We start from the raw sequence: 17,290 nt of genomic DNA, 5'->3' as shown, positions 1-17,290 counted from the left end.
CATATACAAAAATCAACTTTAAATGCATTACTACAAAGTTAAATGTAGGCTGGGCGTGGTAGCTCATGCCTGTAATCCCAACACTTTGGGAGGTCAAAGCAGGAGGACTGCTTGAGCCCAGGAGTTTGAGACCACCCTGGGCAATACAAGGAAATCTTGTCACTACAAAAATCTTAAAATTTTTTTTTTTAAATTAGTCAGGCATGGTGTCACATGCCTCTCGTCCCAGCTACTGGGACAAGCTGAAGCAGGAGCATCACCTGAGCCCAGGAGGTGGAAGCTGCAGTGAGCCAAGATCAAGCACTCCATCCTGTGAGACAGTGAGACACTGTCTCAATTAAAACAAACAAACAAACAACAAAAACAGGCTGAGGTACAACAATTGTTTCAATCCAGGAGGCAGACGCTGCAGTGAGCAAAGATCATGCCACTGCACTCTAGCCTGGGCCACAGAGCAAGATTCCATCTCGAAAAAAAGAAAACAAACTTATATGTAAGACCCAAAACTGTAAAACTACTGGAAACACGGGGAAAATCTCCATGACGTTGGTCTGCACAATGACCTTTTTTAGATATGACCCCGACAGCATAGGGAACAAAGGCAAAAATAGACCACTAAAATTATATATGAAACTTAAAAACTTCTGTACAGGAAGAGAACAATCAACAGAATGAAGAGCCAATGTATGAAATGGGAGAAAATATTTGCAAACCATACATCTGATCAGGGGTTAATATCCAAAATATATGAGTCCTCTGGCTAGATGAACATGTAATTATCTATTTACTTATTTAATTTCTCTCAACATTTTGCAGTTTTCAGAGTATATGTTTTGTACTACTTTTTGATGCTATTATATATGCTTTCCTCAATCTCAGTTTTGGATTCCTCTTTGCAAGTATATGGAAATAAAACAGATTTATGTACACTGATCTTCCATCCTTCAACTTTGTTGAACTGGCTTTTATCTTTAATGGTTTGTGAATCTCTTAGAATTTTCTACATATTAAATCATGTTATCCGTGTATGTTTTACTTCTCCCTTTCCAATTTCGATGCTTTTATTATTTGAAAAAAAAAATGGGCTTCATTTTCCTGACTAGATCCTCCAGTACAATGTTGAATAGAAATGCCAGGAGGGGTCACCTTGTTCCTGAATTAGCAGGAAAACCTCCAATCCTCCACTATGATGTTAACCGTGGGTTTTTTTACAGATGCTTTTTAACAAGTTAAGGAAGTTCCAAACTTTCCCTATTGTTTAATGTTTTTATCATGAAGGGACACTGGATCTTATCAATGCTTTTCACTATCTCTTAAAAAGATCATGTAGCTTTGTTCTCTTTGATACGGCACTTAACATTAAAGATTCTTGCATGAGAAATTTATTTTGCATTCCTGAGATAAATCTCACTTGGTCATGGTGTATAATCCTTTTATGTTAATTTCAAATTACTAGTATTTGGTTGAGGATTTTCACATCTCTATACATTAAAAAAACATCGTTCTGCAGTTTTCTTTTCCTATAGTATTGGGGTCTGCTTTTGGTATCCAAATAATACTAGCCTTACAGAATTATTTCAGAAATGTTCTGTCCTCTTCTATTTCTTGAAAGAATTGAAGAACTGTACCTTTAAATGTTTGGTAGAATTTACTAAAAAAACCATCTGATTTGGGGCTTTTCATTTTGTCCTAGTTCCACTGCTTTGTTTATGTTTGTTCAGATTTTCCTCTTCTTCAGTCAGTTCTGGCAGTTTTGTGTCTTTTTAGGAATTTGTCTGTTTCATCTATTAAATGGAGTACCATACAATTGGAATTATTCTATAGTATTCCCTTATAATTTTTTTTTTTTTAACTACTGGAAGGTCAGAAGTAATGTCCCCTCATTCATTCCTGATTTTAGTAATCTCCCTTTTTTGTGCTCAGTTTAGCTGAATGTTTAATTTTCTTGATCGTTTAAGAAAATGATTTATGGTTTCCTTTTCTATTTTTGTCTATTCTATTAATTTCCACACTAATTTTTTCCTACATTCTGCTGACTTCAGGCTCAGTTTGTTCTTCTAGTTCATTTTTCTTAAAAGGTCTAGGTTATTGATTTGAGGTCTTTTTTAATATAGCATTTATCACTATAAATTTTCTAAGAATTGCTGTAATTGTACCCTCCAAAACCTTTGATATGTTTGTCTTCATTTTCATTCACCTCAAAGTATTTTCTAATTAACCTCATGATTTCTTTGACCCATTATTTAGGAGTGTTAATTTCAACATATTTGTAAATTTCTCATGTTTCTTTTTAGTACTGATTTCTGATTTTATTCACTGGTCAGATAATGTTCTTTCTCATAATTTCAGTCCTTTTAAGTGTGTTGGTCTGCTTCATGGCCTAGTGTGACTATATTGATGGATGTTCTACATACACTCCAAAAGTCTATTCTGCTGTTGTTGGGTGGACTGTTCAAAGATATCTCTTAAGTCTAGTTGGTTTAGTGTTGCTCAAGTCGTCTCTTGTCTCACTGATTTCCTCAGTTTTCTATCCATTATGACAGTGTTGTATTGAATTCTCCAATTATTAGTGAACTGTGCATTTCTTCCTTCAATTCTGTCAATAGTTGCTTCATACATTTTGCTGCTCTCTTAGTAGGTGCACATATGTTTATGATTTGTATGCCTGAGGCACCAACTCTTCTGTCATTATAGAATGTCCCTATGTATCTCCAGCAATACTGTTTCAGTATATTTTGTCTGAAATCAGTATAGGTACGATAGTTTTACTATGGTTGCTATTTGCATGTTGTATCTTCATCTATCCTTTTACTTTCAGCCTATTTGCATCTTTGAATCCAAAGTCTGTCTCCTGAACAGCCTACAGGCCAAGGCTGTTTTTCCCTTCAGTATGAAAATCTCTGCCATTTCATGGGATTGTTTAATCCTTTCACACCTGACATTACTTGGTTGTTTTTGTTTGTTTAGAGATAGGTCTCTCTATCATGCACAGTGCTGAGATCAGAGCTCACTGCAGCCTTGAACTCCTGGGCTCAGGTGATCTTCCCACATCAGCCTACCAAGCAGCTGGGACTACAGGTATGTGCCATCACACTCAGCTAATTTTAAAATTTTTTTGTAGAGACGAGGTCTTACTATGGTGCCCAAGCTCATCTCAAACTCCTGGCCTCAAATGATCCTCGGCCTACCAAGGTGCTAGGATTCCAGACATGAGCCACTGTGCCTGGCCTTCATATTACTATTGACATACAGATGCTGTGTGACTTGCAGTAGTATTACATCCCAAAAAACCTATCAGAAATTGAAAATATCCTAGGTCAAAGATGCAGTTAATACAGGTACAACTAACCTACCGAGCATCATAGCAAAACCTAAGCCTACCTTAAACATGTTCAGAACACTCATATTAGCCTACAATTGAGCAAAATAATTTAACCCAAAGTTGATTTTATACTGAAGTCTTGAATTTCTCATGGCTTTATATTCTACCGAATGCCTATCACTTTCTGTAGCATCATAAACTAAAAATCATGTCAAATCACAATTCAGGGTCCACCTGTAGCTTGATTTATGTCTGCCTTTCACTTTTTGGCTTATGTCTCATGCCTTTTGTTCTATTCCTTTACTGCCATAGGATTTTTCCAATGGTGTCTTTTTTTTTTTTTTCTTGAGACAGAGTCTCACTCTGTCACCCAGCCTGGAGTGCACTGGCATTGAGGCAATCTCGGCTCACTGCAACCTCCGCCTCCCAGGTTCAAGCAATTCTCCTGCCTCAGCCTCCCAAGTAGCTGGGATTACAGGTGCCCACCACCATGCCCAGCTAATGCTTGTATTTTTAGTAGAGAGGGGGTTTCACCATGTTGGCCAGGCTGGTCTCAAACTTCTGACCTCAAGTGATCCGTCCACCTTAGCCTCCCAAAGTGCTGGAATTACAGGTGTGAGCCATCGCACCTGGCCTAATGGTTTCATTTTTAAAACTTCATTTTTCTTTTCTTTTGCAGACATGGATTCACGTTGTTGCTCAGGCTAAAGTACAGTGGGCATGAACACAGCTTACTGCAGCCTCAACCTCCGGGACTCAAACAAGACTCTAACCTGACCCTTCAAGTAGCAGGGACATCAGGGGCGCCCATCACACCCAGCTAATTTTTTTTTTTTTAAAGACAGAGTCTCACTATGTTGCCCAGGCTGGTCTTCAACTCTTGGGCTCAAGAAATCCTCCTGCATTGGCCTCCCAAAGTGCTGACATTAGACAATTTATGGGCCTGTGCCTGGCCTATAAATGGCTAACATTATGTTTATAATTTTTATATCAATGTTAATGAGAGATGGGTCTATTTTATTGGGTGTTGATATCAAAGGTTTGCTGACCTCATACAAACTACAAAGTCTTTCTAGTCTCTGAACAATTTCTGTGTGAATGGTGTTATTTTTCCTTAAATATTAGAATAATTAACCACTAATGCCATCTGGGCCTGGGGTTAACTTAGTGGTAAAGGTTTTCCATTAAAATTGAGGTAGAACCAGCTGGGAGCAGTGGCTCACACCTGTAATCCTAGCACTCTGGGACGCCAAGGCTCAAACAGCCCAGGAGTTCAAAACCATCTTGGAGATGTCATCTCCAGTTTAAAAAAAAAAAAAAAAAGGCCAGGCACAGTGGCTCATGACTATAATCCCGGCACTTTAGGAGGCCAAGGCATGTGGATCACCTGAGGTCAGTAGTTCAAGACCAGCCTGACCAACATGGCGAAACCCAGTCTCTACTAAGTACAAAAATTAGCTGGGCATGGTGGCGGGTGCTACTTGGGAGGCTGAGGCAAGAGAATCACTTGAACCTGGGGGGTGGGGGTTGCAGTGAGCTGAGATCTTGCCCCTTCACTCCAGCCTGGGGAAAAGAGTGAAAATCCGTCAAAAAAAAAAAAAAAAGATAATACAACCATTCATACTTTTTATATCTTTTGGTGTCAATTTTACCTATTTTTCCATTTCAACACAATTTAAAATTTGTCAACACAAAGTTCTTATAGTATTCTCTAATTGTATGTGTAATACCTGTAGTGCTGTCCCTCTTTTCTTTTCTTTTTTTTTTTTTTTAAACAGAATCTCACTCTGTCACCCAGGCTGAAAGGCAGTGGCATGATCTCAGCTCACTGCAACCTCCACCTCCCGGGTTTAAGCAATTCTCCTGCTTCAGCCCTCCAGCAGCTGGGACTACAGGCGTGCACCACCATGCCCAGCTAATTTTTGTATTTTAGTAGAGATAGTGTTTCACCATGTTGGCTAGGCTGGACTTGAACTCCTGACCTCAGGTGATCCACCTGCCCTGGCCTCCTAAAGTGCTGGGATTACAGGCATGAGCCACTGCACCTGGCCTCATTCTTGATATTAGTGATGTGCTTTTCTCTTTTTCTTGATCATTTTTATTAAACATGTACCAAGATTGTCAAAGTCAACAAAAATACAAAAAAGACAAAAAGAGGCTGTCAAAGTACTTTAAGTTTGCTAGCTTCCTATTATACAGTGTTCCATTTCATAATTTCCTGCCATATTCCTTTTCTTTTTTTATTTGACACAGAGTTTCACTCCTGTTGCCCAGGCTGGAGTGCAATGCAAGATCTCCGCTCACCGCAACCTCTGCCTCCTGGGTTCAAGTGATTCTCCCATCTCAGCCTCCTGAGTAGCTGGGAGCCACAGCGCCTGGTCTTTTTAAAATTTTTATTGCCCAGGCTGGTCTTGAACTTCTGGGCTCCAGCAATCCACTCACCTCAGCCTCCCAAAGTACTGGGATTACAGGTGTGAGCCCCCACGCCCAGCACATTTTTTTTTTTGAGACAGGGTCTCTCTCTGTGGCCCAGGCTGGAATGCAATGGCGCGATCATAGCTCACTGTAACCTTGAACTCTTGGGCTCAGCAATTCTCCCATCTCATTCTCCAGAGTAGCTAGGACTACTGGTGCATGCTACTGCACCCAGCTAATTGTTTTTCATAGCGATGGGGTCTCATTATGCTGCCCAGGCTGGCTTCAAATTCCTAGGCTTAAGTAATCCTCCAGTCTTGGCCTCCCAAACCATTGGGATTACAAATGTGAGCTACAATGCCCTACCCTCCTTCCGCTTTCTTTGCGTTTGCTTTGCTGTTCTTGTTCCAGCTTCAGGTAAAAACTCAGATATTTTTTCAGTCTCTCTTTTTCCTTTTCTATTTTTAGAGTCTCACTTTGTCACCCAGCTGGAGTGCAGTGGCATGAACACAGCTCACTGCAACCTCAAAATCCTAGGCTCAAGTAATCCTACTGCCTCAGCCTCCCAAGGAGCTAGGACTACAAGTGTGTCCCTCCATGGCTGGCTAATTTTACAAAACATTGTTTTGTAGAGACAGGGTCCTGTGTAATGTTACCCAGGTGGGTCTCAAACTCCTGACCTCAAGTTATCCTCTACCTTGGCCTCACAAAGTGGTGGGATTACAGGCATGAGTCAGCACGCCCAGCCTATTACCTTTTTTTCTAATTTCTCACTTAAAGCTGTAAATTTTCCTCTAAGCCCTACTTTAGTTGAGCCCACAAGTTTTGAAAAACTCTACCTTATAATTTGATATTTATCCAATATTCTCTAAGATGCATTGTAATTTTTTAACCTGCAGATTATTCACAAGCATGTTACTTTCCAAGCAATAGCATATTTCCTGTATCTTTGTGGTTAAAAGTTAGCTTAATCTTTTTTCCTGTTACAGTTCGAAGTTATGGGTGCATGCTGATTTAGTTTGGTTTTTTCCTGCTTCATTGGGTTTCTCCATTATAAAACATCTCTGTTCTCCAGTGATGTTCTCCAAGGTAGTATCTTAATACATAATAAACACTTTAATAAGAACAATTCTCATTAAATTAAAAAAAACTACTGAACTGAATTTTTACTGTTACTCTTTTTAAAAAGTAAAAATTTAGAAAAAACCCATTTAACTAATCTTGTTCAAAGTCAGATACTTCAGCCAATGTTTGAACGGAGGGTCTTAAGACTCGAAGAAGTCTATCACAAACACAAAACAGTTATTATGAAGCGACAGGGCCCTTTAAGAGTTATATAGTGGTTAACAAAATAACAAAACTCAGGCCAGGTGGCAGTTAATCTCATAATGAGCATGAAGTAATGCCAAGTGTGGTTCATAGACCAGCAGCATCCGCATCACCTGAATGCTAATAGAATTCTGACATTACTTTTTTCAAGTTTTATCAATGTAATAGTATAAAATGCTCATTATGAAATAAAGCAGTTGCTTGCCAGCACTCCCGAATATCTAATGGCAATCACTTTAATTTTAACAACTTGTTTTTAAAATCTCAGTATTTTAAAATATTTTCATACTGTTTCTTGAGTTACAAATTTTAGCCATGTCAATTTCCTGTAATTGCAGATGAAGATTTAGCTCACATATGTATTTTTTTTGGAGGTGGGTTGGAAACATTTTAATTGGATGGTAGGGGATGGTAACACTGGACGGGGAGCACTCACAGTTCCAAGAGTTTCCCTCCAAATTATAAAGACGTTCTTGTAATTAGCTAGATTTCCTATAGCCAGGTCTTATGCCCAAGGGAAGGAGGGGAGGATGTGAAAAGCACTGTGGTCTGCCCTCCTGTCATTCACAGATCCAGTTCTGTAGTTCACACGTCTCTTACAGCTCATCGTATTTTCAGTTAAATCAATATTTAAGTTGTTATAAATATTCTCTATATAGCCAGATAGACTACCATGACTACACTATCTTTCTTTCATAGTAGTTTGTCTTTTCCTGGAGATATCAACTGAACCTTCTTATAAACCTAACCTTCACTTTCCAAATTGACCAGAACTGTCATATTATCAACCTTCCCTCCTAGTCCATGCTCTTTCAAGATCAAGCTTAAAGATCACCTCCTCAAAAAAACAGCCCCGAGAGAACTACTACTTCTTTATCTAAATTTCCCACTATAATTTTTTTTTTTTTTTTTTTTTTTTTGAGACAGTCTTGCTCTGTCGCCCAGGCTGGAATGCAGTGGTGCGATCTCGGCTCACTGCAAGCTCCGCCTCCCGGCTTCACGCCATTCTCCTGCCTCAGCTTCCCGAGAAGCTGGGACTACAGGTGCCCGCCACCACGCCCGGCTAATTTTTTTGTATTTTTTAGTGGAGACGGGGTTTCACCATGTTAGCCAAGATGGTCTCAATCTCCTGACCTCGTGATCCACCTGCCTCAGCCTCCCAAAGTGCTGGGATTACAGGTGTGAGCCACCGCGCCCGGCCTACAAATATTTTTTATATCTTCAATGACATGCCTTTCTTACAGTAGTTTTAATGCTGTTTAATGAATATTCACTTAAAAAACAAACCTCTGGAAAGCCACCCAGAGTTATTCTCTCCTTAATAACACGTACTGAAAAGCCTCCCAAAGTCACTGTCTCCTTAGTAAAGAGTACTAAAAAGGCCTTGGCAACTTTTGCCATGGCTATCTGATAAGCTATTTCACATCAGCGTACTGTACACACTAGAGCCTCAGAGGTATACTAATGAAACTTACGACCACATTTAGTAGACACATATAATGCCTCTAAATAATTCATGGCTAACTTCAGTAACACCTCTCTAAACATTTCATGGCTTAATCAGAAGTTCAAAAAAATCCAATATATTATCTCCCTTTCCTCCAAAAAGTCATGGTTATTTCTCTCTCGACACTGGCTGACTCCAATCTGTCCCATCGTTGGTAAAAATGAAGATGAAAAACTATCCTAGTCTACTGTAAAGCAGAATAATTATCTAAATGATATAAAAATATGAGATAGGCCGGGCGCTAAGACTAGCGCCTGTCATCCTAGCACTTTGGGAGGCAGAGGCGGGCGGATCACCTGAGGTCAGGAATTCGAGACCAGCCTGGCCAACACGGTGAAACCCCATCTCTACTAAAAATACAAAAACTAGTCGGGCGCCTATAATCCCAGCTACTTGCAAGGCTGAAGCAGGAGAATCACTTGAACCCGGAGGGAGGAGGTTGCAGTGAGCCGAGATCGCGCCACTTCACTCCAGCCTGAGCCAAAGAGCGAATCTCTGCCTCAAAAAAAAAATAAATAAATAAGTAAAATAAAATAAATGAGATAGATAAGTCACCGCAGTGTGTGTGTGTGTGTGGGTGGCGGGGGGAGGCGGGGGGAAGTAAAATAGACTGACGTAGAATGAGAGAATACGATTTTTTGGTATTTTGTATCATCTCGCTCAACAATGAGAATACTCTTGCGCATTTAAAGTTGTATTTTATTTTTAACTATCCAATATATTAAACTTTGATTACATCAAATGAAATAGATTGTGCACACTCACTATAAGAGAGCTATGATATATGCAGAAGCAAAGGTGCAGGGATCATGCAATAGTTTCGTACCAGATTTCAAGATACCAAGTAGCAAGGAAACACAATGGAATTGAAGGCTGAGGTGAAGTACAGGCATAAGGCAAGGAAAGCAGAACATTCAAGATGTACCTATATACACCAGTTCTTAAAACACGCAAATCATTTCCAATAAGGCACTGGCTCATGTATTTCTGTTGAGGCAGAAGTCAATCTTAGGATGTGGTCTGTACATATCTGCAGATAAGACTGAGAGTGAAGTAAATTTGATTAAGATCGGAGTCAACACTTCTACAAACGTATCGCAGAATAAACGAGCTAAGAAGAAAGGCATACTTCACAAAAGCTGAATTCAGTGTTATTAGTCCTTCATTCAGATGCTTCATTTTTGCATTTTCAATTGCTTTCCTGTGATATAACTTATCTTTATCTTGGTCTTCCCCATTTGTTTTGCAAATAGTTATGTCGCAGGTCATTTACTGGCTACAATAAATATGACAAAATCATAATAAAAACAGTATTAAGTCGCTAGATCTAGAATAACAATTTAAGTGAATATGACATAATTTTTCTAATGTGGACTATTCAGTACAACTGTCCTCTTCTTCCATACATATTAACCATATGCAAGTCTTCAGAGCAGAAAAAGCCATTGTGTCGTAAAGGAAGGAACACGTGGTTAGAAACTTCATTTTCAACACAGAAACACGGAAAGGTAGAAAGTCCGTTTCCTTAAGTGCGGTAAGGTTTTAACAAAAATAAGGCAAAAATAATTACTGCGTCCTCTCTTTCTCAAACTTGTTTGCCAAACTTGGAGAAAATTGGTTAGAGAAGGGCGGTAAGATGGAATTTTCTTAAAAACATATTCATAAAAACGAACTTCTACCTTAAGGAAATCGTCTTCCTTAAATCCTACCATCCTTACACCGGCAAGCTCAGAGGTACGGGATTTCAGCATTTTACTCAGAATTTTGTATTTTTCCTGATGCTCTGGTCCCTACTTTTTAACAAACTTCAAGGCCGCCTGGCGAGATCCAGTTGCCTTCTGGCACCTGACTTCATTAGATGATTAAAACAACTCAAGAAAATTTGGCAATGGGACACTAAAGTTGGTGGAGGTGGAGATTTATCCGTTAATTTCTGAAAGCATTCCGGACAAGAGCGAGCTTTTACTTACCCCTCCGGACAAAAAACACGCACCACTTCCCTCCGCAGTCCCTAACCCCAGTGCCGCCCGGACCTGAGGCCGCACACCACTCCCGCTTCACCAGCATCCCTCTGCGAAAACGGTGCAGACGCGCCCGTCCGCCCCTCAGGGGCCTCTTCCCGGCCCTGTCAGACGGCCCCGCGGGCGCTTTTCAGTCAGGGCAGCATCGCCGCAAACGTCCGGTCGGCCCCGCGCTCCGAGGCCTCCGGGGCCGGCCCTCAGAGAGGCGACCGACGCTCCTAGAGCCGCCACCCCGCAAATCGCCGCTCTCGCAGGACACTCGCCCGGCCCCAACGTACCTAGAGCGACGCCGCGCCAGCCGCAGCAATACCCACAGCCACTTGGAACCGCAGCCGTTAACAATGGTGGTCCGGCCAGGACCTGCTGAAGTAGGTCTCCCTACGCCCACCCCCAGCTGATTATGGACCAATGGCAGCGCAAATATGTGGCAGCCCAGCCAGTCAGTCACAGCCAGCTAGAGTGGGCGGGGCGAAGGGTCGCGAGGGGAAATGGAAGTAGGCTGAGGGGCGCCTGGGGTTCCCCTCCGTGGGCGCTTCTTCCGGTCAGCCACCGGGGCTTACCCGTCATAGCGCAGATACAGGCTCCTGAGCTGGGCCTTTCTTTTAAGTGACTCGTGTGAAGATTTAGACTTTCGAAACTTATTAGGAATAAGACCTTATTTACAAAAACAACTCCTCACCCGATCGGTAGTTTCCGATTTGAATTTTCTAGTATTGTTTGAAAATATTTATCTTATTTACTTTTTTGGACGACTCCTTAAATTTTGTGACTCAGGAGATTGGTCCTAGCACCGTAGTCTTTTTTTTTTTTTTTTTTTTTTTTGAGACGGAGTTTCGCTCTTGTAGCCCAGGCTGGAGTTCAGTGGCGTGATCTCAGCTCACTGTAACCCCCATTTCCCACCTCCCAGGTTCAAGCGATTCTCCTGCCTTAGCCTCCCGAGTAGCTGGGACCACAGGTGTGCACCACCATGCCTGGCTAATTTTTGTACTTTTAATAGACATGGGGTTTCACTATGTTGGCCAGGCTGGTCTTGAACTCCTGACCTCAGGTGATCCGCCACCTCTGCCTTCCCATATGTTGGGATTACAGGCATGAGCCACTGCACCCACCCGCACCATAGCCTTGAGTTTGCTAAATTGTCCCAGGAACCTGCCAGCCTTGGCTGCTTGTGATTTCATGAGGCCCAATGCCTTAGGTGGCTGTGCACTTGGATGCCATGGACTCACTCAACAGGTGGTCACTGAATGCCCACTGTGTAGAAAATACAGGAAATACAACAGTGGATTAGATCCATAGTGCCCTCTTTTTCATTAATTAATTTATTTATTTGACAGAGTTTTGCTATTGTTGCCTAGGCTGGAGTGCAATGGCGCAATCTCGGCTCACCACAACCTCCGCCTCCCGGGTTCAAGCGCTTCTCCTACCTCAGCCCCCAACAAGTAGCTGGGATTATAGGCATGCGCCACAGTGCCTGGCTAAGTTTTTTTTTTTATTTTTAGTAGAGACGGGGTTTCTCAACGTTGATCAGGCTGGTCATGAACTCCCGACCTCAGGTAATCCACCTGCTTAGGCCTCCCAAAGTGCTGGGATTACAGGCGTGAGCCACCACGCTTGTCATGAGGCTAGAGCTGCCTGCCTTGTCACTTCCAGTTAGGAGAAAAATGAGGCAAGTCCGGACAATCTAGGTTGGGTCATCAATGGAATAACATACTCCAACCAGCCAGTTCCCCAAATATGCTCCAGGGATCTAGGGGTAATCTTTAATGTCAATCCTGTTTTTATAATTATACTATTTTTATAATAATATAAAGATGATTTTGTTTTTTCATTCTCTGAGTCAGGAGAGTCCATGGAATTTTCTAGAAGCCTCTGGAAAATTGACGTGTGATATTGCTACAGATTGAATACAGAAGCAGACATGAGAATCTAACTACCAACCTGGGCAACAAAGTGAGATACCCACTTTTCTAGAAAAGTACAAATAAAAAGTTAGCTGCATCCTTCCAGCTACACGGGAGGCTGAGAGGACGGGAGGATCGCTTAAGCTTAGGAGTTAGGGACTGCAGTGAGCTGTGATACTGTCACTGCACTCCACCCTGGGTGATAGAGCAAGAGACTGTCTTAGAAAAGAGAGAGAGAGAGGCCAAGCGCAGTGGCTCACATCTGTAATCCCAGCGCTTTGGGAGGCTGAGGCAGCCGGATCATGAGGTCAATAGTTCGAGACCAGCCTGGCCAACATAGTGAAACCCCATCTCTACTAAAAATACAAAAATTAGCCGGGCATGGTGGCGCATGCCTGTAATCCCAGCTACTTGGGAGGCTGAAGCAGGAGAATCGACTGAACCTGAGAGGTGGAGTTTGTGGTAAGCCAAGATCGCACTACTGCACCCCAGCATGGGCAACAGAGTGAGACTCCGTCTCAAAAAAAAAAAAAAAAAAAGAGAGAGAGAGTCTTACTGTATTAAGTCAGACATTAAGGAAATTAGCAAAAATGTAAAACAATCCTAATCTTTGCGCATTTTTTGTTGTTCTAGAACATGATTTTGAAAATAATTATAGGGTTGCTAAGAGAGATAGTGTGGGAGGGAGTGGGAGGTAGTAAGTTGCAGTCAGATAATGAATTTGGACTTAATTCAGTTAACAGTGAGTAAGTAGCCTTTAGAAATGTTATGTCTATTTAAGGTACTAGGATACCTTGTATGTCATTTTAACAATAGTAATATAATAGGCCAGGTGCATGCCTGTAATCCTAGCATTTTGTTATGTCTATTTAAGGTACTAGGATATCTTGTATTTCATTTTAACAATAGTAATATAATAGGCCAGGTGGACACCTGTAATCCTAGCATTTTAGGATGCCAAGACCGACAGATAGCTTGAGCCCAGGAGTTTGAGACCAGCCTGGGCAATATAGCAAGACCCCATCTCTATTAAAAAAAATTATAATAATTGATATTTACTGGACATTATGTTAATAAAGTTTATTGTTGGCCGGGTGCGGTGGCTCATGCCTATAATCCCAGCACTTTGGGAGGCCAAGGTGGGCAGATCACTTGAGATCAAGACCATCCTGGCCAACATGGTGAAACTCTGTCTCTACTAAAAATACAGAAATTAGCTGGGCATGATGGTGCGCACCTGTAGTCCCAGCTACTTGGGAGGCTGAGGCAGGAGAATTGCTTGAACCTGAAAGAAGGAGGTTGCAATGAGTCAAGATCACGCCACTGCACTCCAGCCTGGTGACAGAGCGAGACTCCATCTCAATAAATAAATAAATAAATTCATTCACATAATGTGCTATATGAAGTACTATGAAGTCTCTCAATTTGCTGTTTGACTTTTTAAAATAAATAATGCTTAACATAATAACAGATACAGTTGCTTGTACATTTCCTGACTTATAGTAGACACTTGATGTATAGTAACTATTATTATTAAAATTAATAAAGCTGAGAATATCAATTATCTTGAGTCAATTCTTTAGATTTTTGTGTTGGAATGCTTTCTTGTTTGATAGTTTTCTTCCATTGAGGATTGTGGCGGGCAGAATTTGTACTCCCATGATCTTTGTCTCCTAGTGTGCGTCTTATGGTTATAAGTCACCTTACATGGCAAAAGGGACTTTGCAAATATGATTAAGGTTATAATCAGCTGACCTTAAGATGGAGAACTTAACCTGGATTTTCCTGGTGAGTACAGTGTAATCACGTGAATCCCTAAAGGCAAAAGACAAGTCACACCGATGCAGCAGAAAGGAAAGTCATAGATTTTCAAAGCACAGGCAGAACTCAGCCCATGGTTCCTGGCTTGAAGATGAGAGGGACCACATGTAAACCTTGAGAATGAAAGTAGTACTGCCAACGACCTGAATGAACCCAGAAGCAGATTCTTCTGCAGAGCCTTAGCTGGCTGACAGCCTGTTGAGACCCTAAGCAGAGTTCCCAGCTGAGTCCACTGTGCTTCTGACTTCTATATAGAACTGTGAGATAAGTGGGTAGTGTTTTAAGCCATTATGTTTGTGGTAACTTTTTATGGCAACAATAGAAAACAAATGCAAGCATTCATTCCACACACTTCTCAGTACTCCCTAAGGCAAGGCGGAAACCCTATGAACTACATTTCCTGGGAGCCCTTGCCTCCTGTATTCTGGATTCAGTTGTGTTTTAGCCAGTGTAATGCACTTCCTGAAATTTGAAAAGTGGCAGAGATACATGTTACTGTGGGTTTTTTCCTTAGGCTTTGGCTCTCTTTCGCACCAGTCCCTGTCTCAGTTATTTAAAGACAGCTGTGACAACAGTGGTTTTCTGAACTTTTCTGCCCTTTGGGCAGCAGAAGCAGCACCCTTCTTATTCTCTGGACCACAGAGGCAGCAGCACAAATGAAAACCAATGTGAAGCTGGGCGTGGTGGCTCACGCTTGTAATTCCAGCACTTTGGGAGGCCGAGGCAGGTGGATCACCTGAGGTCAGGAGTTCAAGGCCAGCCTGACCAACATGATGAAACCCTGTCTCTACTAAAAATACAAAAATTAGCTAAGCATGGTGGCGGGCACCTGTAATCCCAGCTACTAAGAAGGCTGAGGTAGGATAATTGCTTGAACCCAGAAGCAGAGGTTGCGGTGAGCCGAGATCGCACCATTGCACTCCAGCCTAGGTGACAAGAGTGAAACTCCGTCTAAAAAAAAAAAAAAAGAAAACCAATGTGACAGTAGCTCCTCCAGCCCTTACAAACTTATGAGCATCTAATTCTCTGTACTAAATACCATTATGTTTGAAATATCTGGAGTGGTTTCGTTTTTCCATGACTGAACCCTAATTAATAGACTTCTCCATGCCTGAGTTTCCTGACATATAGAATGAAATTACTAACAATGTGTAACACATAGTAAAAATGTAACCATTTAGAATTATTACATGAATTAAATTACATTGACCCAATTCATGTAAAGTGCTCAATAGAGTACTTAACCAATAGTAAGTATTCAATAAACGTGTGTTAGTATTTTATTTCCTAAGGGGCTATTAGTGTGATACCATATTGGCACTACAAAATGCCAGTTTATTCTACCTTTTCTCTAACCTATCATGAACATTCCTAGCTTGAAAACAAACATACACCAGCCTTAGCAACATAGAGAGACCCTGTCTCTACAGTTTTTTTGTTTTTTTTGTTTTGTTTTGTTTTTTGGTTAGCCAGGTGTCGTGGTGTGTGTCTATATTTCTAGCTACTCAGGCGGCTGAAGTGGGAGGATTACTTCAGCCCAGGAGTTCCAGGCTGCACTCCAGCCTGGGTGACAGAGCAAGACAAAAAAAAGAAGATGAAAGTAAAAGAAAAGGGGCCAGGTGTGGTGGCTCACGCCTGTAATCCCAGTGCTTTAGGAGGCCAAGGCAGGCGGATCACGAGGTCAGGAGTTCGAGACCAGCCTGGCCAACATGGTGAAACCTTGTCTCTACTAAAAATACAAAAAATTATCTGGTCGAGGTGGCAGGCACCTGTAATCCCAGATGCTTGGGAGGCTGAGGCCCGAGAATTACTTGAACCTGGGAGGCAGAGGATGAAGTGAGCTGAGACCGTGCCACCGCACTCCAGCCTGGGCAACAAAGCGAGCCTCTGTCTCAAAAAAAAGAGAAAAAGAGAAAAGAAAAGAAAACACACATGCATTGTGAGGACTAAACTCTGATTTTTAAAAATGTTGGCCAAATTCCTATTTAAGGGACCTGGGGAGTCATGCCCTACAAACCATAAATTCTCATCAGTTGGGTATAAAACCCATGTATCATGACTTACTTTCCAACCTGACAAGAAAGTCAAAATATTCTACCCCAAAATATGTTTATTTGACGTATTTTGAAATGATCCTGCAAAGCTGTCCTTTGTGGAGCAAAATGTGCATCTGTAAAGAATCTCTATTAACACAGCTAGATATTTTTCTTCCAGGCCCTCCCAATCCTGAAGAGATTAAGTAAAAGTCTAGCACCCTTTAAAGGTATGAATAGGAAACATGTGTCATCTGTTGTCTCTAAGGGCAGCCACTATAAGACTTCAAAAGAACCTTGGTCTCCACAGTCTTTTATCTTCATCTGAACATTTCTTGATCCCCGGTCTTTTTGTTTTTTTGGTGGAGCTTCACTCTTGTTGCACAGCCCAGGGTGGAGTGCAGTGGCACGATCTCGGCTCACTGCAACCTCCACCTCCTGGGTTCAGGTGATTCTCCTGCCTCAGCCTCCAGAGTAGCTGAGATTACAGGTGTGCACCACCATGCCCGGCTAATTTTTTTGTATTTTTAGTAGAGACGGGGTTTCACCACGTTGGCCAGGCTGGTCTCGAACTCCTGACCTCAGATGAACCACCTGCCTCAGCCTCCCAAAGTGCTGGAATTACAGGCGTGAGCCACTGCACCCAGCCTGATCCCAGGTCTTTAGACAAACTCAACCAATCGTCAATCAGAATGTTTAAATTTTCCTATAGCCTGGAAGCCCCCATCACCCCTGCCTTTCCGGACCAAACCAATGTTTTCCTTCAATGTCTTCGATTGATGTCTTATACTTCCCTAAAATGTATAAAACCAAGTTGCACCCCGACCACTTTGGGCACATGTTCTCAGGACCTCCTGAGGGCTGTGTCATGGGCCATGGTCGCTCATATTTGGATCAGAATAAATCTCTTCACATATTTTACAGATGGTGACTCTTTTCAT

General features: G+C 41.7%; 1 protein-coding gene across 11 annotated transcripts in view; it reads right to left on the bottom strand.

The window, feature by feature from the left end:
* Positions 1-17,290, bottom strand: part of ATF7IP2 (activating transcription factor 7 interacting protein 2) — a 168,021-nt gene that overhangs the window by 86,430 nt on the left and 64,301 nt on the right. For 5 of the 11 annotated variants that reach the window (XM_055099480.2, XM_055099476.2, XM_055099481.2 and 2 more), the window contains exon 1: positions 10,873-12,387. The exons of 3 other annotated variants lie outside the window; for them this stretch is intronic. The gene's annotated coding sequence lies outside the window, so the exon portion shown is untranslated. Of the gene's footprint in view, positions 1-10,543; positions 12,388-17,290 lie in introns of those variants that run through there. 3 more of the 11 variants (XM_055099477.2, XM_055099475.2, XM_055099478.2) reach the window with 1 other exon arrangement.

Source organism: Pan paniscus, chromosome 18, assembly GCF_029289425.2.
Source record: "Pan paniscus chromosome 18, NHGRI_mPanPan1-v2.0_pri, whole genome shotgun sequence".
Classification (NCBI taxonomy): domain Eukaryota; kingdom Metazoa; phylum Chordata; class Mammalia; order Primates; family Hominidae; genus Pan; species Pan paniscus.
This window is presented reverse-complemented; position numbering and strand designations above follow the sequence as displayed.